The sequence below is a fragment of the Myotis myotis genome, unplaced genomic scaffold (genome assembly GCF_014108235.1).
Source record: "Myotis myotis isolate mMyoMyo1 unplaced genomic scaffold, mMyoMyo1.p scaffold_m19_p_2, whole genome shotgun sequence".
NCBI lineage: Eukaryota > Metazoa > Chordata > Mammalia > Chiroptera > Vespertilionidae > Myotis > Myotis myotis.
This window is the reverse complement of record NW_023416324.1, coordinates 127,696,435-127,722,510: the sequence shown is the minus strand read 5'-3', so window position 1 is coordinate 127,722,510 and position 26,076 is coordinate 127,696,435. Positions and strand designations below refer to the sequence as shown.

The 26,076-nt window shown below is 40.3% G+C and overlaps 1 protein-coding gene and 1 pseudogene across 2 annotated transcripts in view; one reads left to right on the top strand and one right to left on the bottom strand.

Moving 5' to 3' along the window:
• CADM2 (cell adhesion molecule 2) overlaps window positions 1–26,076 on the bottom strand; it is a 1,212,655-nt gene that overhangs the window by 40,758 nt on the left and 1,145,821 nt on the right. The gene's annotated exons all lie outside the window — the stretch shown is intronic.
• LOC118676189 lies at window positions 2,562–3,954 on the top strand (annotated as a pseudogene).

Sequence of the window (26,076 nt, the reverse complement as noted above, 5' to 3'; positions counted from 1 at the left end):
GAGTCAATGAATTAAAATCAAAGCAATATATAATCTCTCTTAATTACTAATGTCCCAATTTGTGGAGACCTCAGGCCCAAGATAAACTTAATTTTTACCTCAAGATTTAATATGCTAATACCTTATGAATATCTTTTTGAATGAATATAATCATCCTCTGTTTCAATTAATGTTTACTATGAAAATTCTAATGTATGACCATGCAGTAGAGATTCTTATAAATGATGGTATAAGACAGGAAAAGTAAAAAAATAATAAAGTTCAGCATATGACTATGCATTGAGGTGATAAAATCAGACACATGGTCTGTCTCATGTTAAATTAAATGTAGGTCAGAACCTATGTAGTAAGATTTAAACCTGTTAAAGTGCCAACATAACATGATAGTGTCAACTAGACAATAAACAGGGGCATTGTTTGCAAAGGTTATATCTCACTGAAGCTATTGGGAGAAAGAAGATCCTAAGGTGAACAAGGTCCTATTTAAATACTAGAGGCCCAGTGCATGGAATTTGTGCACTGGAAGGTGTCCCCAAGCCCAGCCTGCACCCTCTCCAATCTGGGACCCCTCAGGGGATTTCCAACCACTGGTATAGTCACAATCCCTGTGGGACCCCTGTGGGATCAGGCCTAAACAGGCAGTCGGACATCCCTCTCACAATCCAGGACTGCTGGCTGCCAACAACTCGCCTGCCTGCCTGCCTGATTGTCCCTAACCACTCTGTCTGCCAGCCTGATCAACACCTAACTGCTCTCCTGCTGGCCTGATCGCCCCCAACTGCCCTCCCCTGCTGGCCATTTTGTGGCGGCCATCTTGTGACCACATGGGGCTGCCATCTTTGATCACATGGGGCGGTCATCTTGTGCCAGGGCATGACAGTCAATTTGCATATTACCCCTTTTTTTATATAGGATAAATGTGAATTAGTTTACCAAACTGTGAGAACATTACATTGACAAACTTCAAGTACAATTTTGGCTTTGTGAAGAAAATCACAACAAATTTCAACTGAAATAGAAGCATGGACAAGAGAGGAACACGATATGGGGTATGCCTATGAATTGACCTCTTGGGATCAACTCAAGACTTAGTGGGAAATAAAACTAAGGGAAGAGCTAATAAAACCTTGAAGTCTTCATAATTATCTGTAATTCAAATTCAGTGAAATGTTGAGATTAGGGCTGAAATTAAGGAAAAACTGGTTCTAAAACCTGGTTGCTTCTCAATAGACACTGTCATTTATAAGTGGGAGATAAACCTTTACAAGAACTGCAGCCCTGGGAGATAAATATTGCATTTCTTTCAGAAGTAACGCAGAGATTCAAGTCCTTCTCTGAACAGTATTTAAAAAGAGCTGAGAACCCATTCAGGATAATTTCCTTTTTGAGTTATGGATTTTCCTGTGGTGAGAATCTATAAGAGAACTGGCCACAGGATGGATGTTGTCTCTCATTGGATGGTATGTACAAACCTAAATGTGTTCACTATATTTAAACTTATATTGAGATTTGGAAGATAATTTTTTCTCAATATCTACTAATATTGATTTGAATGCATATAACATATTGGGTTTTTGCTATTTTGCTTTTTCCTCCCCTTTTATTCTATTTGCCATAGTCTGGTTTTTATTGTGCACAAACTAGGGAACAAGGAATGGGGATAAAATAAAATCTCAATCAGAGGAATAACCTTGGTTTTGCTGAAAGTTTTCCATCTTCTTGCAGATAGGCTCACTGTTCAGGATCTGAAAAGAAGCCTACTTATGGATGTTTGAATCAATGTATCTAAAAAGAGTAAGACTTTCTGTCACAACAGAAATTTCCTGTTATGTTTTTAGGCTACATTTATGCAGGCGTTCTGTAAAAGGTGAGCCGAAATGATATGAAAACTGAATTATTAATTAAGGGCCAGAAATGTGACTGAGGTATATAGTTATTTGAAAATGAGCCATCTAGGTTATATTTATGAAATAATCATTTGTATGTAGTTCAGAAAATGAAGACACACAGTCTGTGTGTATGCACATATTTATATAGAAAAAATTATAATTACTATGATCTATAACAGCTTTGATTCTAGAGCCAGGTCATTATTTATATTTCTAACAAAAGAAAGGTTACAATTATGAAAAGGAGAAAATAATTGAATACCATAAGGTAATTTAAGTTTTTGTGCCAATACAAATGCTATCTAATGGCCACATTTTTCAGACATTGATACATTGTAAAGAAGTCCTCTATTTTTTTTTTTTTTTTTTTTAATTTTAGTTGCTCTAGGGAGACACACACACACACATACACACACGTAGAGGAGAGAAAGAGAGGAAGAGAGAGAGAGATTGTGGACTATTCAGGCCTAAGAACTAATCTGATATTTTGTAATTAGAAATATTTACACTTAAGTAGTACATTATTTATTTGAAACTACATCTTGACTTCAATAGCAACTCTCTTCCTGCCACCTGGGCCTCGCGTGCCGACCCCACCCTCCCTCCCTCGGCTCCTCCGTGCTCGCTCGCTCCCACCCGCCATCCCCACCCAGTCCGCAGGCCCTTCTAGGCTGCAGCTGTCGTCCGGGCTTCCACTCCGCTGCCGCTGCAAACCTGTGAGGTGTCTGACTCCAGCCGCTTCGGCAGCCAGATCTTTCTCCATCGGGGTCCTCAGCTAAGACCGCGGCCATGCCGGTGAAGGTGACGGTGACGGTGACCGGCACGACCATCACGACCACGTCATCTTTGGACTCCCTGACCATCCTGGGGTCCCCTCCGGCGCTGTGCCAGCCCCTGGGCCTGCTCCCCTGCTCCAGCTGCTTTCCACCTGCATGGCCTTCTCGCTGGTAGCCAGCCAGGGCGCCTATGTAGGGCTCTCGGGTAACTGGTGCATGTTCGCCTGGTGCTTCTGCTTCGCCGTGACCTTCATCATCATCTTGGTGGAGCTAGGCGGGCTCCAGGCTCGCTTCCCGCTGTCCTGGCCCAACTTCCCCATCACCTACGCCTGCTACGCCGCCCTCTTCTGCCTCTCGGCCTCCATCATCTACCCCACCACCTACGTCCAGTTCTTGAGTCAGGGCCGCACCAGGGACCACACCATCGCCGCCACTGCCTTCTCTTGCATCGCGTGTGTGGCTTATGCCACCAAGGTGGCCTGGACCCGGGCCCGGCCAGGCGAGATCACGGGCTACATGGCCACCGTGCCAGGCCTGCTCAAGGTGGTGGAGACCTTCGTGGCCTGCATCATCTTCGCCTTCATCAGCGAACCCTACCTGTACAAGAACAAGCCAGCACTGGAGTGGTGCGTGGCCGTCTACGCCATCTGCTTCATCCTGGCCGCTGTGGCCATCCTGCTGAACCTGTTCGGCTGCACCAACGGGCTGCCCATCCCCTTCCCCAGCTCCCTGTCCAGCCTGGCCCTGCTCTTCGTCCTCTTCTACGCCTCGGCCATGGTCCTCTGGCCTCTCTACCAGTTCCACGAGAGGTATGGTGGCATCCCCGAGCGCAGGAGGGATCCCGGCTGCAGGAACAGCAACATCCACAGCGTGTGAGGCTGGGACCGCCGCCTGGCCGTGGCCATTCAGACGGCCATCAACCTGCTGGCCTACGTGGCCGACCTGGTGTACTCTGCCCACCACCCGGTCTTTGTCAGGGTCTGAGGCGCTGTCCCGGAGCTCCCGATGCCCTCTTCTCTGCGAGGGTGTCTCCTGCGTCTTTGGCTGCCCACACCCTGTGTTGCCTTTCTCTCCTCTCTCTCTCTCTCCTTTCCTCCCTCGTTGGTTCTTTCCTGGCCATCCACCTTGTTTGCTTTCTCGCCTGCCTTGTTTCCTGTGCCACTTCTTCCCACTTCCCTTCTTCTGCTTTCCTTGAGAGCCCTGGGAATTCTTGGTCAGCCCCACTGCCACCCCAACTCAAAAGGTTCTGAGCTCCACACCCCACACCCCACACCCCACATAGCAGCTGGTCAGACCCAAGGTCCCCTGAGGGGCCTCATTGCCAAAGCATGTGCCCACGCTGGCTGTGCCTTAGTAGGTGTGTGTGTGTGTGTGTCCTGGGGATGGGAGGGTAGCTAGGGAGGAGGACCCTTTTCCGGCAGTGGAAGGGGGTGTATAGTAAAGCCTCCCCTTTAAGTAAAAATAAAAAATCCCTGGAGGTCAGTTATTTCCAACGAGAGGCCTGATTGACGAAATTCGTGCAAAGGGCCCCTCGCAGCCCCAGCTGCCCCACGGCCCCACCCACTGGTCATTTGGGAAGGTCGTCCCGCCAGTCCAGCCTAATTAGCATATTAGCTCTTTATTATATAGGACTAGAGGCCCGGTGCACAAAAATTTGTGCACTCGGGGAGGGAGGGGAGATCCCTCAGCCTGGCCTGTGCCCTCTCGCAGTCTGGGACCCCTTGGGAGATAACAACCTGCTGGCTTAGGCCTGCTCCCGGGTGGGGGAGGGCAGGCCCAATCCCTAGGTGGAGCTCCTGGTCGGGCTCAGAGCAGGGATGATTGGGGAGTTGGGGCGTCGCCCCCTGTCATGCACAGAGCAGGGCGATCGGGAGGTTGCGATGCCACCCTCAGTCACGCTGAGGGTAGGGCCGATTGGGGGGTTGGGGCACCGCCCCCTGTCACACTCAAGGCAGGGTTGATGGGGAGGTTGCGGCGCCACCTCCTGTCATGCACAGAGCAGGGCCCATCAGGGGGTTAGGGCTCCATACCCTGTCACGCACAGAGCAGGGCCCATCAGGGGGTTGAGGAGCTCCTCCCTGTCACTCACAGAGTAGGGCCGATAGGGAAGTTGGGGCACCGCCCCCGGTCAAACACAGAGCAGGGCGGATCAGGGGGTTTGGGCATCACACCCTGTCACACTTAGGGCAGGGCCGATGGGGAGATTATGGCTCTACCCCATCACACATAGAGCAGGGCCCGTGGGGGGCGGTTGGGGCACCACCCTCTATCACCCACAGAGTGGGGCCGATCAGGGGGTTGGGGCGCCGCACACTGTCACACACAGAGTGGGGCCGATCAGGGGGTTGGGGCGCCGCACCCTGTCACACACAGAGCAGGGCCTATCAGGGGGTTGGGACACCGCAGCCTGTCACACAAAGAGCCACAGGGCGATCAGGGGATTTGGACGCTGCCCCTGGTCATGCTCCGCTGATCCCAGTGCCGGGAGGCATATTACCCTTTTACTATATAGGATAGAGGCCTGGTGCACAGGTGGGGGCCTGCTGGTTTGCCCTGAAGGGTGTCCTGGATCAGGGTGGGGGTCCCCACTGGGGTGCCTGGCCAGTCTGGGTGGGGGGCTGAGGGCTGTTTTCAGGCTGGTGGGTGACTGGAGCTCCCAACCGCTCCTTTTTTTCTTTTTTCTTTTTTATTCCGGGCCAGCTTTAGCTCTGAGGCTTGGCTCCAGCTCTTAGGCCTCTTCTGCTGAAAGCAGGTATGTGGTTTGTTTGGGTTCTATAATCGAAACACTGTTTCAACTCCAGCTCTGAGATCCTGGCTGGCTGAAAGCAGGCTTCTGGGGTTTTGTTTTGCTTCTATATTTGTAACAATATTTCAAACTGCAAGCTCAGAGGCCGGCAGCGGCAGGCGGGGAACGTTGGAGTCCTCCGTCACTGAAGCAAGCAAGCCTCATGTTCGCTTCAAGCTGCCTGGCTGCCGGCCGCCATCTTGGCTGGCAGTTAATTTGCATATCGCCCTGATTAGCCAATGGGAAGGGTAGCGGAGGTACGGCTAATTACCATGTTTCTCGTTTGTTAGATAGGATGGGCAGGAGGCTTACATCACAGACCCTGGGTCCTTAGGCCCCACCTGGCATCCCGTCTCCCCAGAATTTTTGCCAGGCTTACCAAAGTCCCCTGCCCATAGGCTGTCTTAAAGGGACCCAAGGAGTGGCTGCCTTCCCTCCTAACTACCGTCTGGGTACCGAGCTGTCTGAAGTATTTGTGGGGGGCAGGAACATGAGGCTCCGGCCTCAGTATTAAAGAGCATGTGCCGCCTTTGCTGGGAGGAGAACATGGCCACAGCGGCCTTTTCTGGAGTGTGAGCCTGGGTTTTTTCTTTTCTTCTTCCTGTCACAGGGGCAACAATTACTGGATGGTCCTCTTCTTAAAGGGGAAGAGTTCCTTTTTTTTTTTTTTTCTTTTAGTTTGTGGGTGGGTTGGATAGGTGGGGACTGCTACCGCCATAGAGGAATTCCACTGCTTGAGTGTGTGAGACACACGCATGTTTCTGTGTGCTTAGTCGCTTCCTGCTGTTGCTTCCTGCTTCTCTGGGACTCACACGCCTAACATGATATATATAAATGTATAAATATATATAATTCCCTGGAGCTTCTGGTTCCCACCAGCCCCTACTGTCAATTAGAGAGGGAAGCCTTGTCCCTCCCCCTGACCCCCACATCCATAATGTTCTTTATTTTATTTTTTACCTCAATATAAAGATAAAAGGAAGAAAAAAAAATAGGAACTCTCTTTAATCCACATAAAGATGCTTTTCGCAGATATTTTTGTTAATAGAAAAAGTGACATTAAAAAGTAACATTAGAAACTCTTTGAGCCATATCTACACTGATAAATTAATTTCTTTATTTTAAGCTAGAATACATCACTGGGATATGATAGGAAGAAATATATTGCTCTGTGGAGCAAAATAATTAAATAACATTAAAGATTTTCTGTGGGAATGAAATGGATAGACATAATAATTTTTCAGGGTACAGATACAGTTTAATCTCATACCAGTGATTTTTCCCAACACTAACTCTAATTTAACACATAGAAAAATTCTTCTGTAACGAAAATATGTTATGACGAATTAAAAATATTTTACAAATTTTATTTCAGAAATCAAAAGTTGTTTTTGAGATATTATATAATTAATTAGCCAAACATGTCTAGAATAGGAATAGGGAAAAATACCTATTTAATCAAACCATAGAAATCTGAGAACAAAAAAAACACATATTTTTTAGACTATGTTATTCTTATGCTATTTTAAATACTGTTCTGTTTATAAGTTACCCAAACTGAAGACTAATTTCTATTTTGGTCCAAGTATTAAAAACCATTTCTCTTCAGCTTGTTCAGGATCATATGGATTCACCTTAACTTAAGGAGAAAGAAATGGACCTGTAGGACAGCTGAGAGAATAAGTACTAATGCTTGATATACAGTGGTGGAAAATACTTACTGTACAATTTCTCTGTGCTTAATTTTCTTCTTCTGAAAAAAAAAATAACCTTGTTTTTCTATCTAAGTATCTCATTCTAACTTTGATTCTTCAAAAGTGATGGGTGAAAGTTTAAAAATAAATCCTTTTATAACATTTGTTTTAAATCCTTTAAGTTCTTAGTAATTCCTTTTATCTTTATTACAAAACAGAATAATTTTCAGGAACTGCATTATTTTATTTTGATTCATATTAATCATCATTAAATATGAATAAAACAAAATTATGCTTCTGGTTGTTAACAATATCATAACATGCAAGATGCTAAATTCAGAAGGTTAAGATTTTTAAATTATTTTCAATGATCATAAAAGGTTAAATTTAAGTTTTCCACTTCTCCCCACACTTTGGAAATCCAGGCTGATGAGAAAGATAATTTAGTGGGTTGTCACTAAAAAAACTTATGCTAACTCTTACGCTTGAAAGAAAGAGGTGGGTGTTAACAACTGGTAACACATTACTGTACTACCAATTACTTAATTTTCTTCCTCTTCAGAAGTTTTTTCTTATCTGTCATTAACCTTTAACTCAAAGTAATTTAAGCAGCAATTGAGAAAATGTGTAGCATAATTTTTCCATAATCAAGTGTCATATGGAAACCTGTCAAATAATAGACTGGTGAACAGAAAAGAATTTTAACAGTTTATCTCATACAAGATACTTATTAATAAGTATATATAAAAATAAATATATGTGTAGATGCACACATATATAGGTAATAGCTGCATACAGTGCTTTATATATTATTTCCCTCTGTTTATCTCTTTCATCTCAATATAACATAAATTGCCACCTACTATAAAGTGATAGAATTTAATTGAGAACTAATGTCTAAATATATAGTGATAATTTAGCAGCATACTAAGAAAATTTAATGGTGCCTTTAAAATAATTGTATTCACTTAGATAATAAAATTATTAATTTTATTAAATACTAGAGGCCCTATGCACGAAATTCATGGAAGGGGCTCAGCCCTCATAGCCTTGGCTTCCTCGGCCGGCCCACGCAGCCCCTCCTGCCCCAGCCGTGGCCTCTGCCAGCAGTCCCAGCCCTGGCTTCATCTGGAAGGTCATCAGGAAGGTCGTCCAGACAGTAATTCTGCTGTTCGGTCTGATTAGCATATTAGCTCTTTATTATATAGGATTGTAATTCTTTGTGTGACCACAGCTACCGCAGGCTGAAGCAACATGAGTATAAAGTAGAATTGAAGTAGAGTGTATTAACAAGGTGCCATCCAGGACCTTTCCATATCTGTTATGCTATCACAAAAGCCATTTCATTGTTATTAAAGACATTGTAAAGTGCTAAGTTTATTACATGAATATGCATCCATTCTTAAGTATGTATGTGTATATATATATATGTGTGTGTGTGTGTGTGTGTGTGTGTGTGTATGTGTGTGCGTAATCTCCATGCTTAAGAAAGAAGGTATTTTATACTGAGATTGATCTACTAAGACAAGAGAACAGAGACAGAAAATTTCAGCAGTTATATATTCTAATTTAATATGAGTTATAGCTATATGTAGAGATATGTCTTTTAACAGAATGCTGACTGCTATATCTTTTATAGACATAACCTAAACATAAGAAATAATTCCATATTCATATTATAGTGTGTTATATTTCCATCCAACACTAAAGCATATCTTTCTACTTATTCAATTCTAGATTGGGGTTTCTCCAGTGTATACTGTATTAATATTATCTAAGATTTTATATAGGTTTTTGTTACAGTTAAAAAACCTTTGACCCTTCTTTAAAAAATGTTTTTATTATTTTTTTTGTGTGTGTGCTGGGGTTGCTTTATTTATTTATTTAAATTATTTATTTTTTCATGTATTACATAAGTCTTCTTTTGCCCCAATTACCTCTCTTAGGCTGCCCCCACCACTAGCATATGCCCTCACACCCATACTGTCTGTGTCCATTGGTTATGCTCACATGCATGCATACAAGTCCTTTGGTTGATCTCTTACCCCATCACCCCCACCTTCCCTCATAAGTTGGACAGTCTGTTCGATGCTTCTATGATTCTGGTTCTATTTTTGTTCATTGGTTTATGTTGTTCTTTATATTCCACAAATGAGTGAAATCATGTGATACTTATCTTTCTCCAAATGGCTTATTTCACTTAACATAATGCTCTCCAGTTCTATCCATGCTGTTGCAAATGGTAAGAATTCCTTCTTTTTTATACCAACATATTATTCCATTGTGTAGATGTACCACAGTTTCCTAATCCACTCATCTGCTGATGGGCATTTAGGCTGTTTCCAAATCTTAGCTATGGTGAATTGTGCTGCTATGAATATAGGGGTGCATATATCCTTTCTGATTGGTGTTTTCTTGGGATATATTCCTAGAAGTGGTATTACTGGGTCAAATAGGAGTTCCATTTTAAATTTTTTGAGGAAACACCATATTGTTTTCCACATTGGCTGCACAGGTCTGCATTCCCTGAGTTTTTAGAAAGAGAGAGATAGAAACATCTATTGGCTGCCTCCTGCACACCCCCTTTTGGGAGATCAAGCCTGTAAGACAGTCATGTGCCCTGACTGGGACTGGAACCAGAGACCTCTGGTGCATGAGAAGACACTTAATCCACTGAGCAATACTGGCTGGGCTAACATATAATTTAAAAAACACTCAAAGTGATTCAGCTGAGTAAGACTGTGACCTTTTCATGTTTTCTAAGCTACTAAATTTTGAATTTGTGTTTATAATCTTCCACTTAAAGGATCTCTCAATTTTTGTTTTTGTTTAATTATTCCTCTTGGACATTCTAGTTTGCAATCATATCACTAGGAAAATGTAACAGATTCACTTCTCTTATAATTGGCTGCAAAACTTGTGTATAGGGTTTTGCAATTCAGGAACCTGTTCTTTTTCTCCCTATTTTCTTTTCTTTGTCTTCCTCTTTCTTCTCCTCTTCTCTTCCTTTCTGCCCTGTTCTCCCTTACTTTTTCTGTCTGCCCAACCCCACTGATTTTAATAGGTATATTTCTAGGATTTCTAGGGTGTTCTGACTAACCATGACACTGGCCTTTGATATATGTATGTTTATACAAAATTTTTTCCCCTTTAATAGGAGTATTAAATTAAGCTATCTATCAGTGAGGAAAAAATTGCTCTTATTTGTATTGCATAAGTTGATGTATGTATATCAGATGACCTCTACTTTTGGTATTATTTAGTTTATTTATAGTCTTAATATTATTTGACCTAATATTTTTCAAATATCTATTTAATATCTATTAACATGCACATATTAATAGGTAAGAGATTTATTAATGTGGTTAATTATATTAATTGATTTCTTAAAATTAACCAAAGTTGAATTACTGGGACTAAATTGACTATTAAAGCATATGACTTTTAAAATATGTTACTGGATTATATTTGTTAGCATTTCTTTTAGAATTTTTGCATCAATATTTACAATATTTACAAAGTAAAATGATCTCCAGGTTTTTTTGTCTATGCTATTTTTGGGAGACTTTATTACTAATGCTTAGGGGTTCAAAAGCTCTATTGATTTATGTATTGACTATCAATTCTATAGTCTGCTTTCTAATTAGTTAATTTCTGATTTTATCTTTATTTCTTTCCTTTGTTTTTATGTTTAAATTTTTCTCATTCTGTATTTCTTAAGATTTATTTTTCTCTCTTTTAATTAAAACTTTTAGTCTTTAAATTTTTCTATGAATAAGGTTTCAGACAGTACTTATATATTTTATAGTTTTTCTTTTTTTCTAGGTAATTTTTATTTTTTATTTTTGTTAATTCTCACCCAATGATATTTTTCCATGGAATATTTGAGAGATTGGAAGGGAGGGGGAGAGACCGAGAGAGAAATGGATTGGTTGCCCCCTGCACGCTTCCCAACCAGGGCCTGGGATTGAGACTGCAACTGAGATACATGTCCTTGACCAGAATTGAACCTGGTACCCCTTGGTTCCCAGGCTGATACTCTGTCCACTGAGCCAAATCACTAGGGCTCTAGGTAGTTTTTAATTTAAGGTTTAGTTTTTAAAATTTTTATTGATTTCAGAGAGGAAGGGAGAGGGAGAGAGAGATAGAACATCAATGATGAGAGAGAATCATTGACTGGCTTCCTCCTGCATGCCCCACACTGAGGATTGAGCCCACAACCCTCGCATATGTCCTGATCAGGAATCAAACTGTGACCTCCTGGTTCATCGGTTGATGCTCAACCACTGAGCAACACCGGCCAGGTTGAAGTTTTATGGTTTTTTTTTGTTTTGCAAGCTTATTTCCAAATATTTTTATGCTACTTATAAAGCTTTTCTTTATTGTCATTACATCTAGGATTATTACATTAGTGCCAGAAAATAATGTGATAATACTTTTACAACCTTTTTAATTGACTGCTCTTTGGTATCCAACAGGAGACTGGTTAAAGAAAAATTAATCTATCTATCAGTGAGGAAAAAAAATTGCCCTTATTTGTATTGCATAATTTGATGTATGTATATCAGATGACCTCTACTTTTGGTATTATTTAGTTTATTTATAGCCTTAATATTATTTGACCTGTCAGGAATTGCAATTCCTTATGTTTCTACATTATGTAATATTAAAGGCCCAGTGCACAAAATTTGTGTATGGGTAGGGTCCCTAGGCCTGACTGGTGATCAGGGCTGATCAGGTTCTCTACCTCCCTGTCTCCCCATATTCCCTTCCTCCTTCCCTCACAGTCTGTATCAGTCACCACCCACCCCGGTTCTCCATCCCAGCCCTCTCTGCGCCTGCTGGCTGGGGAGACAGACAGGGGGAGGGACCCAGGAGGTTGGCCACCAGCCCCAAGGAGGGAGCCAGCCCTCGGCCCCCTGGGAAAGCCACCACCCATCCCCGGTTTCCTGTCCCAGCCCAATCAGGGCCTGCCGGCCAGTGTGGGGGACCAGCGGGTTGGCTGGCAGGTCCCTTTGGTGACCAGGGCCTGTGGGCTAGGGACAGCTCCTGCACTGAGTATCTGCTCCCTGGTGATCAGTGCACATCATAGCGACCAGTAGTTCCACTGGTCATTCCACCATTTGTTCAATTTGCATATTAAGCTTTTATTATATAGGCTTACATTTGTTGTTTCACGATAATTAAATTTGCTATTCATTCTATTATCCATATGAAATGGCCATCTTTATTTCATTGATTGTCATTTACCTTGATTCAAATTAGTTGTTGGAAAGCCTACCTACAGCAGAGGCTAATGATAGATTTCCCTTAGAAGGAAGAGCAAGCTTGGTTCACAAAGTGTCAAGCCACTTTTACCAGGACAGCATTTAGGATGAGGATTCTACCACTAAACCACTTTGGGCTCATCATAGAACTGTACACTTCAACTATATAATTTTATTAACCAATGTCATTGCAATAAATGTAATTTAAAAAATAAATGAGAAAATGTAAAATTCAAAACTAATATACATGAAATTCAATTAAGAACTTGTTGCAAAATCATTTTTGACTATCAAAAAATAGCATTTCTAAATAGGCCTTGAAAACACACACATACACACCATAAACCAAACAAAACCTTTTATATTGTGAGAAAGAAGCATCAGCTTAAGTAAATAAATAGTTGTATTGTCAACTACTACATATGATGAAAATGCCAAATTGACTAAAATTTACATAAAATAAGTCATATAAACATAGTTTGGAGTTTTAACAAAATCCTATATAATAAAGAGGTAATATGCAAATTGACAAGATGGCTACCCCCAGGTGGTCAAAAGATGGCCACCACAAGATGGCCAGCAGGGGAGGGCAGTTGTGGTCAATGAGGCCAGCAGGGCAAGGCAGTTAGGAGCAACCAGGCTTGCAGGGGAAGGCAGTTGGGGGTGATTTGGCCAACAGGGGAAGGAGGGCAGTTGGGGGGGACCAGGTCTGCAGGGATGACAGTTAGGGGTTACTGGACAGGCAGGGGAGGGCGGTTGGGGGGGCACCAGGCCTGCAAGGGAGCTAGGGCAGTTGTGGGGGGGACAGGCTTACAGGGGATGACAGTTAGGGGTGACCGGGCCAGCAGGGGAGGGTGGTTGGGGGCGATCTGGCTGGCAGGGGAGCAGTTAGGTGTAGATCAGGCTGGCAGGGGAGTGGTTAGGGGGTGATTAGGCTGGCAGGCAGAAGTGGTTAGGGGCATTCAGGCAGGCAGATGGTGAGCAGTTGGGAGCCAGCAGTCCTGGATTGTGAGAGGGATGTCCAACTGTTGGTTTAGTCCTGATCCCACAGGGTTCCCACAAGAATTGGGCCTAACCCAGTGGTCGGACATCCCCTGAGGGGTCCCAGACTGGAGAAGGTGCAGGCTGGGCTGAGGGATAGCCCCCCAATGCACGAATTTTGTGCACTGGGCCTCTAGTATAATATAAGCTCTGTCTTTTAAAAATACAATGAATGACCTATCTTAAGTAAAGCTCGTACTCCAAAAATATAGCTACCTTCGTATGTGAAAATAAAAATAGCAAGAAAGCATACAAATGAAGTAAATAAATAAATTTGTCAAAGCCTTTAAACATCTGAGTTAATTGAAGATCATCTTTTAGAGAAATAGATTTTTCTACTATTCATATGCATAGGTAATGTCCTACTGTAGTGTATGTTTAATGTGGATATACCACTTTGCATTTGGTTGTTCAAGTACAGGGAAGAATACAAATGATACAGCACCAAGTCTACATCTCTTAAACTGTTAGCATTCAAGCTATTTATTCTTTAATTTATAATAAACACAATTACTTGCTTATTTTTAGTGAGAGGCATTACTACCAAACCCTGTATTGCTATAACTGTTCTTTTCTCATATAGAAGAGAACATTTGGGGAAAACAAAGAACATTTTATTTCAAATGCATTGGTGTATTGAGAAGATACTAACTAGTTAATTTGCCTTTTGTAGGTGATATTCCATAAAATTGAAAACTCAGGAAAAGATAAAAATTAACAGCATTTTTCAAATCATAATCCTCATAAGTTTGTGGGAAGTTAACCTTATTAATCAAATTACATAAAATTCATCTGGGTCAATTTAGAACTAAATTGTCCTTGAACTAGGAGAAACATTATAAAAGACCTCTTTGCCTTTTAATTATTATGGATCAAGATTGCAAATTAAAATTTAGCCCTTTAATTCCTCTTGGGTGACTAGAGATTTTCATTATCCTTTGAAATTGTCATTCTGGTTTGCATAGATTAAATATTGCCTTTTTCTACCTCACCCAAGCACTGAATTAAGCATGGTATAAGGTTAGTGCTTTTGTTTAAAAATCACATTTATGGAAACAGAATGTAATGATAAGAGTCCCAATTTCATTTTTAAATTACATAATATAGTCGAATGATTCTACAATGATCGATAATTTTTCATGGTTGGAATCAGATATGATGCTTAAGTGTTTTGTGTAAATGAACAAAGGTGCATTGTCTTGTTTCTCTTCTCTGTATATTTACTGCTGAAAATAGCCAGTTGGTTTCATGCCACTAATATAAGGTGGAAAAATGCTGCACATCTTTTTCATTCCCAGTCTCCAAACTAAGACTTACCTTGCCTAGGAAATATATTGATTTCAACATTTTGGATTGCTGCCCTTTGGAATAACCTTCAAATTCGGAAAACAAAATTGATTGTCAAATCCAAAATCATCTTATATATGATGTTTTAGAATGCCATCAGTAGCTGGAATTTCATATGATGAACCTGGTACCACTAAGCTGTAATACCCTTAGCAATTCAGCAAAATCTGCCTCCAGTTCCTTAATCCACAGTTTACATTGTCCTCTTAACTCTATCTTGGACTGACACTAACTTGTAGGAGATGTTCAATAGAAAAAGAGACAGACATTATTCATCTAGAATCTATACAAATAAAAGGGTAATATTAGACTGGACATCTTTAGGACATCCTTCTGGACAAAGTCACGGTGGCAGGAGCCAAGGCAGAGGCAGTTGGGGGTGATCAGGCTGGCAGGGGAGCAGTTAGGGGCATCACACCAGCAGGCAGAGTGGCTAGGGGCTATCAGGCAGGCAGGCAAGTGGTTAAGGAGCCAGCAGTCCCAGGTTAGAGAGGGTGCCGATAGGACTGAGAGACCCCTCCCCCCCCATGCACAAATTTCGTGCACCAGGCCTCTAGCTTAAAATAAAAATGACTGTTTTGCAGTTTGGTGTAAAAATCTAATCTTTCATCATTTTTCCTCTACTATAATAGCAGTCCATGAAAATAAAAGGTCTTAAAGGAGTTAAAAATTCCTTATAGTAATTCAAACATTTCCTTGGGCTTGATAGTATTATAATCTTTAGAAGAAAGTAAACTAGGGTTTCAAATCATCAGCCATAGTTGATAATTTGCTCAATTCCCTTTCCTTTGCCCTTTCAAGAAGGTCTACCTCTACCAGGTGTCATATGCTTGACAAAAGATTAATGTGGATTAAGCAAAAAGAGGCAATCTGGTACTTCACAGCCTGGTGATACAACATAGAAAACTGACAAGTCCTTTTCTAGTAGAAACTTCAAAGTTCTATTTCTTTTGTTTTTTGTTTTTGCCTTGACTTCTAGAATAGTTTAACATGACCCCCAGTGTCATTTTACTTTTCTTTTCCCTGCCCAAGTACATCCTCATTTGCTTATATTTTTATCATTATTATGTTGTTTTTTATTTTTTTATTGATTAGGTTATTACATATATGTCCTTATCCCCACATTACCCCCCATACTCCGCCCCCACTCATGCCCTCACCCCGCTGTTGTCTGTGTCCATTGGTTAGGCCTATATGCTTGCATATAAGTCCTTTGGTTGATCTATCTCCCTTACCCCCACCCTCCCCTACCTGCTATTTATAGTATGTGCATTTTGATAAATCTTGGAAAATCCACTTTGAATATAGGCAGAGTGTAAAGAAATACTATTACATTGCTGGAATCTGGAATATACTGAATCTCAGTCTATTCCTAAACCAATATTAGGACATAAAGATTTGAGTTGATAGGGGACCAGATCTAATAGGTCTGCTCATATTCTCAAGTTAGTAAGACCTGCTGCTGTAGAAAGATGACACCAACACCCTACTCATGATTTTAACAAGGTCCAGTAGCTTTCAGCCGGAGTCACCTGAACCACTAGTGAATCCTCACTTTTTACATCTGGCAGCTTATTCCTAGAAGGAAAAGCATACAATAGTAAAGGTTCACCTGCCTTTGAGTTTTCACAATCTCATTCTTTTCCCATCGATTACTTTCTAGGACAGGGGGAAATTATAGCATTCAAGTAGAGGGCTGCTCCACTACTTCATTGGGCCAGGTAGAGTTCACCTCTTCCTGGAGAAGGGTTTACATATATAACAGGATAAGGTATGTACTTCTAAACAGACTCTCTCCCCTGGTTCCTGTCACCATGCTGACAATTCTGTCATCAGAGATGAAAATTTTTGTGCCAGTGCTCTGAGGCTTGTGATTGACTTCTATCAGGAAACACAGTTTAACAGAACAATGTCCCACAATAATTTATTCTAATGTCTTAGTTTACCAGGCAATACTGCTTTTAATTTTTTATAAAAGTTGGATATTAAAGTAATTCCTGGAAGATTACATGATTTGGTACTGAACCAAACATTGGGCAGTGACCCAAACATTAATCACAAGTTATTCAAGCAAAACTGAAAGTAGAAACCATTTATGACTGCCTCCACAGTCCTATTCTTATGAATACACAAGGTGGTGTCCTAATTGTGGTGTGGGGAAAGGTCTGACAATTGATAGAGCGAGAAATGATTTTTGGTATTTGTGAGTTATCAAGAGAAATGAAGAATGTTCTTGGTGAAAGAAAGCATGTGGCTCAGGCATGAGAAGGGATTTGGGTAGAAACTAAACGTTATCCTGCACATCAAGCACCAGGAAAGGGGGACTGGCTGGATCAGTAGAGAGTAAATCTTGTGCAGCAGGAAAAGCCAAGATAGTGAGTTATGATTTGCATGAGTGCAAGGGTCACAGTAAAATATTGATGGGTTTTGCTTAAATTTAAATTTTATGAAGAACTCTCTAGATGCTGTTTGGAGAATGGGAGAGAAGAAAGAAATTGGTATCAGGAGAAAAGTTAAGTGGCTATTGCAAAAATAGCCAGTGGTGGGGATAATTTTTTATATATTTATTATTACCTTGCTAAGAATTAGACTAGACACATCGTATAAATAGGACAAAATTAACCTGAAGACCTAACTTCATATTAGGCAAATGTTAAATAACAATTTAATCCTTGATAAAGCACAACATTCATCTTGCATTTTATGCTCTCTCTACATTGGAATGTCACAGTTTCGTTTTCTGCATAGCTTTTCCCACAGTCTCCCACAGTTTTCCCACATAGAAATAATCAGCAGGAAATTCTTAGGTACACTCCCTTTTAATGTGTTTATTACATGGATCTATAATGCAGAGAGTGAAGATATTTCCATAGCCAGTAATACTAGGACTATTTATTAGTAGAGAGAATTTTTGAAATTATTATATATAAAGCAGGCATTATTCTAGACACTTTACATTTATTATCTCATTATACTCACAGCAATATTATAATCATAGACATTCTATGGTTAAGTTTCCTTAATTTTTATTACAGATGTGTAAAAAATTGTGAATAGTCTCATATTTTATCCTGCTTGCAAGCTAGCAAGTTAACCTGCCACAGTTTTAATAGATGCTCGCAGAAGACATGAGTGTCCTGGGTTAGAGACAAATTAAGTCATCATCATACAGAAACTAGCATGAGCTTCAGTTTACTTTGCTTCCCCTTGGATTACAAGTCCCATGGGGGCAACAAGTGTGGACTAGTGGATGCTGCTGCACACAGGCTTTCATCAGCTGGAATCCCTGAGGTTAGAGATACCCACTTTTTTATAATAAACTACAAATAACCTGCCCACATTTGCTATTTGCCATGGAGGGAAACATTATCTTTATTAAACTGGACAGTAAGCCTTTGCCAAGCAGGGAGCTCCTATCTCTATCTTCTAAGATTTTTACTAAACAAATGCTCTTAAAGTAAATAAAGACTTGTCTTTGCACAATGGTCTGAGGTAGAGAGGAGGCATAAAAAATAGCATATTGCTTTAAACATTTTGTTTTTAAATAGCATTTTAATTTTCTCATGCTAAGTAACTATATCATTATCAATTTTATGTCAATCGCTAGAAAGCCTGTTGTGGTAACAGATAAGGGTAAGAACAGGTATCGATAAAATTTAATGGAAACCTAAAACTTTAAAACACAAGTTTAGAATGTCTCATTTATGAACCAAGTTTGCACTAGTCATTTCTAAATTTTTTGTCCCAAAGGGCTTTAAAAACCATATATTCTATTAGTCAACCATAAACTGTGAATCAGATTTTCTAGGGGTCATATTAAAAATAAAGTCAAGGAAATTTAATTATAGAACGATCCCCAGGAGGACCTGATGTGCAAGCTTGAAGTGAGCCTGGAGATCAGGAAGCTCTGAAGGATGATCTCCAAGTAGATGTGCAAGGCCTTTCACAACTGGACTTGAATCAGTGACTTGTGTATCACCTCCAGGAGGTACAGTGGAAACAAGAGTGTTCTTAAGAAAGCATAACAATCTTCTGAACACAACAACCTAAGAAAGCAATATAACTTTCTACTCGGTTAAATAGTGTACGAACAAATAGTGCACTATCAAAATGGCATTAATGGAAGGTGAGCTCAATTTCCAACATTTGCAGGGAGCTCATACAACTTAACAAAAAGAAGATAAACAACCCAATCAGAAAATGGTCAACAGAGCTAAATAGATACTTTTTGAAAGAGGACATACAGAAGGCCAAGAGACATATACAAACATGCTCAAAGTCACTAATCATCTGAGAGATGCAAATCAAAATGACAATGAGGTACCACCTCACACCTGTCAGAATGGCTATCATCAACAAATCAACAAATGACAAGTGCTGGAGAGAATGTGGAGAAAAAGGAACCCTTGTGCTTTGCTGGTGGGATTGCAGACTGGTGAAGCTACTGTGGAGAATAGTATGGAGTTTCCTCAAAAAACTAATAATGGAACTCCCATTTGACCCAGTGATCCCACTTCTAGGAATATAACCCGAGAAACTAGAAACACCAATCAGAAAGGATATATGCACCCCTATGTTCATAGCAGCACAATTCACCATAGCTAAGATCTGGAAACAGCCTAAGTGCCCATCAGCAGATGAATGGATTAGAAAACTGTGGTACATCTACACGATGGAATACTATGCTGCTCTAAAAAGAAGGAATTCCTACCATTTGCAACAGCATGGATGGACCTGGAGAGCATTATGCTAAGCAAAATAAGTGAGAGAAAGATAACTATCACATGATCTCACTCATTATTGGAATATAATGAAAAACATAAACTGATGAACAAAAACAGAGCCAGAGACAGAGAAGCATAGATCAGACTCAAACCTCAGAGGAACAGCAGAGGAGGGTTGGGGTGTGTGTGTAAGAGATCAACCAAAGGACTTGTATGCATGCATATAAACATAACCAATGGACACAGACACCAGGGTAGTGAGGGTATGAGCGGGAGGGTGTGGGGATAATGGGGGGATAAGGAAACATATGTAATACCTTAATCAATAAAGAAAATTAAAAAAAAAACACAACTAAATGAGCCCAACTGGTGTTGCTCAGTGGTTGAGCATTGGCCTATGAATCAGGAGGTCATGGTTCAATTCTGTGTCAGGGCATATGCCCTGGTTGCAGGTTTGATTCCCAGTGGGGGATGTGCTGGAGGCAGTCAATCAATGATTCTGTGTCATCATTGATGTTTTTCTCTCTTGCCCTTTCCCTTCCTCTCTGAAATCAATAAAAATATATTTTAAAAAAGAATTTTACATGTTAATTTATAACTATAATAAAAGCAGCATGGATTCCTGTGGAATCAAGGGTGTGATCAATTAAAAGGTATAAACTGTGGAGAAGCATTGGCAGCTCATCACATAGATACAGGCTTGATGAAATTTATCCTTCATGTTTATATTTTGCCTTTCTTTGCATCCATGCTCATGTGATAAATATAATTAATCATCCCAGGCACTTTGACATTAAGAAGGAAGTGCTCTGGATTGAGTAAAGAATCCAAGATCCATCAAGATTTTAGATTCATTCTCAACTTGGACAGGTGTGGGGGCAGGCTAGAAGGGGTCAATGGAAGAAAAAAGGGGACACGTGTAATACTTTCAGCAATAAAGATTTAAAAATAATAAAAATAAAAACCTTTTCATTCTGATATCCCAGCAGTTGGGTGAATCACTCCTATGGCCACCCTCTGAGTTACCTAGAAGTTTTCCACCTCAGAATTTTTAATACTGATATTGTTTTATCTGGCAAACAAACTATAATTTTCTAGATCTTAGACTCCTTTCCTCTCATTCTCTGCTTCTCTTATTAAGTTCACCTGTGTTCTTCTAGTAACTATCCTCTTTTTAAGATTAGAGCCCATCGCTTTCCAGAACCCTTGATCTCTTCCTTCCACTTTACTTGCCTAATTACATGTCATTTCTTTCCCAGCCAAAGGATCTATATATCCTGTTACAATATGGGCTATTCAGAAAGCTGAAAGTAATAAGAAAACATTTCAAATTAACATTCTTATAAATTGGCTAGGAGCCCAGTGCACAAATTCCTGCACCTTGAAAGGAATTGTGGGCCCCGAGGCTGCGGTGGGCACAGGCGCGGGTCTCGGCCCATCCTCCTTGCCCCGACCTGGCCCCTTCCACCACAGCCCCCAGTCATCTGTCTGACAACAGCCCCACCACTGCTGCTCCCACACACTGATGGTGTTGGCCCCACTCACACCCGCTGATAGTGCGGAGCAATTGGGGCCAGCGCCAGCAGCGGGTGCAAGTGGCAGCTGCTACCCTGATTGCACCTCAGGAACAGGAGGAGGTGGAGAAGCCCTCAGGGGTGATCAGGGCCAGCAGCCACCGCTGGCACACACTGAAGGTGCCGAGTGACCAGGACTGGCACCCAGCAGTGGGTGCAAGCGGTGGCTCTGGTGCCAGCTGTGGGTACAGGTGTGAGTGTGAGCGGGGCCGGTGCTGGCAGTGGGTGCAAGCGGCGGCTATTAGCCCCGATCGCCCTTCAGGAGCAGGGGGAAGTGGAGAAGCCCTGAGGAGTGTTTGGGGCTGGCAGCTGCCACATGTACCAGCTGATGGTGCCAAGCTATCGGGGCTGGGCGCCAGCCACAGGTGTGAGAGGGTCAAGTGCTGGCAGCAGATGTGAGTGCCGGGCATGACCACGGTGAGCAGGAGCAAAGAATTTTCAGTAACCACCAGAGGCTTGCCCCGATGACAGCGACTGGTGCCCCACCTTGGTCTGGCGCCCCCGCTCACCTGCTCTACCATCCTGCCGCAGCTGATGCCTGCTGTGTTCTGCACTCTGCCACCTGCTACCCATGCCCGCCATGTCCTGCATGTGCCCCCTGGTGGTCAACACACATCATAGCGACCAGTTGTTCAGTTATTTGGTTGTTCCACCATTCGGCCTATTTGCATACTAGCCTTTTATTATATAGGATGATCTCTAACTACAGATTGAATTTTCTGTTAATTATTTATTCTCCCTGCATGATCCCATGCTTGGGTTTCATTAATTCTGAACAGCAATCATTAGTCTGAGCTCCCTATCTATATATTTAATTATCTGTTCAATATTTAACATTTATTTGAAGATATAAAATACAAAACAAGCTTAACATGTTCAAAATGAATTCATAATGCTACTTCTCCCAGCAATGCTTCCTATCTCAGTGTATGACACCATTAAGTTTGTAAGTAAAAAACTTGACATTTTCTTATTCTTTAGTCCATATAACAAAACAATCTTTGCATTTTACATTTCAGTTTTAATTATTCCATTTTTATGCCAATAGTACTAATACCCTAGAACAGTCATCATCTCTCACCAGAATTATTTCAATAGACCTTAACTTTTCTTCCCTGAGCCCCTCTTTCCCATCTCTTATATGCTTGATGATCCTCCAGTCAGAAATGTATTTTTAAGTGCAAATTTGATTATAGTATAATTTTGCTTAAAACCAGTTGTGTTTCCTTCCTTCTCCCTTTCTTCCTTCTTTCTTTCCTTCCTCCCTTTCTTCTTTTTTTTCTCCTTCCTTCATCCCTCCATTCGTCCCTCCCTCTCTACTTTGTTCTTTTTTCTTCCTTTCTTTATTCTTAATTGCTCTCAGAGTAATAGCTCAAATCCTTAAGCCAAGTTTAAAGTTCTGCAGAATTAAACCCAAGTAACTACCACACTATGGACCTCCTGTAATTCCTAATAATTTCGCACCCTTTTTTATTTGGGATTTTCTTAGAATATTAATATTTTCCTTTTCCCCATTAAAAAAAAATCATTCCTGCCCAGCTGGCGTGGCTCAGTGGTTGAGCATCAACCTATGAACCAGAAGGTCACAGTTTTATTCCTGGTCAGGGAACATGACTAGGTTGCGGGCTTGATCCCCAGTGTGGGGGATGCAGGAGTCAGCCAATCAATTATTCTCTCTCATCGTTGATATACTATCTCTCTCTCTCCTTCTCCTTTCCTTTCAAAAATCAATAAAAATATATTTTTAAAAAGTCATGCTGCCAGTAGCTTGAGAGAAGCTTAAAAAAAAAAATAGAACAGTGATGAGAAACATATATTTGTAGTGCTTTACAATTTTCAAATAGCTCTGACATTCATAATCATTACCCCTAGTTTATAGATTATGGATAAATAACCAAGAAGATATTGTTAAAGTTAATAGTTTTAAAACAAAACTAAATTGTAATCATGAAAATAATATAAGAGCTTTCGCTGAGAGTTCATTGTGGAGGCTTAAATTAATCCTTAACACAGGTAATTATGTTTATGTTGCTTTATCTTCTTTGCATTTCATAGATAAAACTTTCAAAGTAATTTCCTTTGATTTTTGAACACCTAAACATTCAGGTATGATTTAGACAAAACACTTTCATTTTAGAGCCAAACTACATGAAGAAAAGAAAGCAAGAGCCTTGACCTTGGATAGACTTTGGAGAAGTCATTTATGGAAGGAAGACAAAACAATTACAGTTCCACTCTGACCCATGTATCACTTAGCACTTCTGTTAATAAGAAGAGGCTCTGAGGGTTAGGATGAGATAGGAAAGAAAGTTATTAAAAGTAATAAGATTAATCAAGAACTGTAAGGACAGGATTTTTAGCAGTATTATACTTAGGGATCCATTATTTTGTTTTAAGACTTACTGAATTGCTAAAACTAGATGTTTCAGAAAATTTGGCAAAATAATCAGTAACAATAATTAATCCCGGATTTAAAAATGAACTTCCCATCAGGTTGGGGTAGGGATACATTGAAAATTGTGCATAAACTGTATTTGATGAATTTTATGAAGGAGAATAATAAGGTTTCTCCGAAGATTTTAAAATAAAGTCTTAAACAGATGGAGTATATTATCTATATATTCCTAAAAGAATATTAGATAAATCTTTGCACATTTATAGGAGTTTTAACCATCTTAGACATGATCAAACTGGAGCTTCGTGTATAACATTTATATAATTCACCTGGAATTCAAACTAGATATTTAGGCTAGTGAAGACCTTGTAAAAGCCTGTTAATATTTGGTGAGTAAAATTTACTACAAAATAGATTACTATTATTTAGAAATTATTACTGACTTATTTGATAATTGAACTGATTGAACTAAATAATTGGTCACTTCAATAAGACTTTTATTCCACTCACTTCAAATCACATGGCAAATCCTTAAGTTCTAAATTTTAAAGAGAAGTACATGATTTTAGAGAATGGTCTATCTTCCAGATAAGGTAGCTTTCGCTTAGCATTTAGCCATTGATCTTACTGGTATCCACAAAAGAATAGTCATTTTTATCCTATACATTTAATGGGTAAAAAAAAAAACCTGTTAATGATTATTGTAAAAACTAACACATTGAGTATTGTGAGCAAGGTATTATTTTATGCAAGTTAAATGTATGAATATATTTTCTTTTATTTTTAATTTCAATTGTTTATTGTTTAAAGTATTACATGAGTCTCCTTTTCCCCCACTGACCTCTCCCCGGCCACCCCCACTCCCAAGCACAAGTCCTCACCCCCCTACTGTCTATGTCCATTGGTTTTGTTCCTATGCATGCATACAAGTCCTTTGGTTGATCTCTTACCCTATCACCACCCACCTTCCCTCATAGGTTGTACAGTCTTCTCCATGCTTCTATGGGTCTGGTTCTATTTTTATTCATCAGTTTATGTTATTCATTATATTCCACAAATGAGTGAGATCATGTGATATTTATCTTTCTCTGACTGGCTTACTTCACTTAGCACAATGCTCTCCAGTTCTATCCATGCTGTTGCAAATGGTAAGAGTTTTTCTTTGTTACAGCAGCATAGAATTCCATTGTGTAGATGTACAGCAGTTTTCTAATCCACTCATCTGCTGATGGGCACTTAGGCTGTTTCTAAATCTTAGGTATTGTAAATTGTGCTGCTATGAACATAGGGGTGTATATATCCTTTATGATTGGTGTTTCTGTTTTTTTGGATACATTCATAGAAGTGGGATTACTGGGTCAAATGGAAGTTCCATTTTTAGTTTTCTGGGGAAACTCCATACTGTCTTCCATAGTGGCTGCACCAGTCTGCTTTCTCACCAGAAGTGCACGAGGGTTCTTTTTTCTCTGCATCCTCTCCAGCACTTGACATTTGTTGATTTGTTGATGATAGTCATTCTGACAGGTGTGAGATGGTACCTCATTGTTGTTTTGATTTGCATCAATGGGATGATTAGTGACTTTGAGCATGTTTTCATATGCTCAGCCTTCTGTATGTCCTCTTTGGAACAGTATCTACTAGTATTTAGGTCCTTTGCCCATTTTTTTTTTATTGGATTGCTTATCTTCCTTTCACTGAGTTGTATCAGTTCTGTATACATTTTGGAGATTCAACATTGGCAAATGTGTTCTCCCATGTTCTCTCTTGTTTTGTTGATAGTTTGTTTTGCTGTGCAGAAGCTTTTTATTTTGATGTAGTTCCATTTGTTTATTTTCTCCTAAGTTTCCATTGCCCTAGGAACTGCATCAGTAAAGATATTGCTATGACATATGTCTGATATTTTGCTGCCTATGGCTTCCTCTAAGCTTTTTATGGTTTCCCTCCTTACATTTAAGACCTCTATCCATTTGGAGTTTATTTTTGTGTATGGTGTAAGTTGGTGGTCTAGTTTCATTTTGTTTGCATGTAATGTCCAATTTTCCAAACACCATTTATTGAAGAGGCTGTCTTGACTCCATTTTATACTCTTGCTTCCTTTGTCAAATGTTAATTGAGCATAATGGCTTTGGTGGGTCTCTGGGTTCTCTGTTCTGTTCCATTGGTCGATATGCTTGTTCTTGTGCCAGTACCAGGCAGTTTTGAGAACAGTGGCTTTGTAATATATCTTCTCAAACATTGTTCTTCTTTCTCAAGATTGCTGCAGCTATTTAGAGTCTTTTTTTACTCTAGGTGAATTTTTGGAGAGTTTGTTCCAGGTGTTTGAAATATGCCATTGGTGTTGTAGTGGAGATTGCATTGAATCTATAGGTTGCTTTGGTTAGTATGGACATTTTAATGATGTTAATTCTACCATTCCATGAACACGGATATTCTTCCATTTGTTAATGTCTTTTTCTATGACTTTTTTCAGTGTCCTATAATATTCCGAGTACAGGTCCTTTACCTCCTTGATTAAATATATTCCTATATCTTAATTTTTTTGTTGCAATGGTAAATGGAATTATTTTTTTTTCCATTTCTCTTT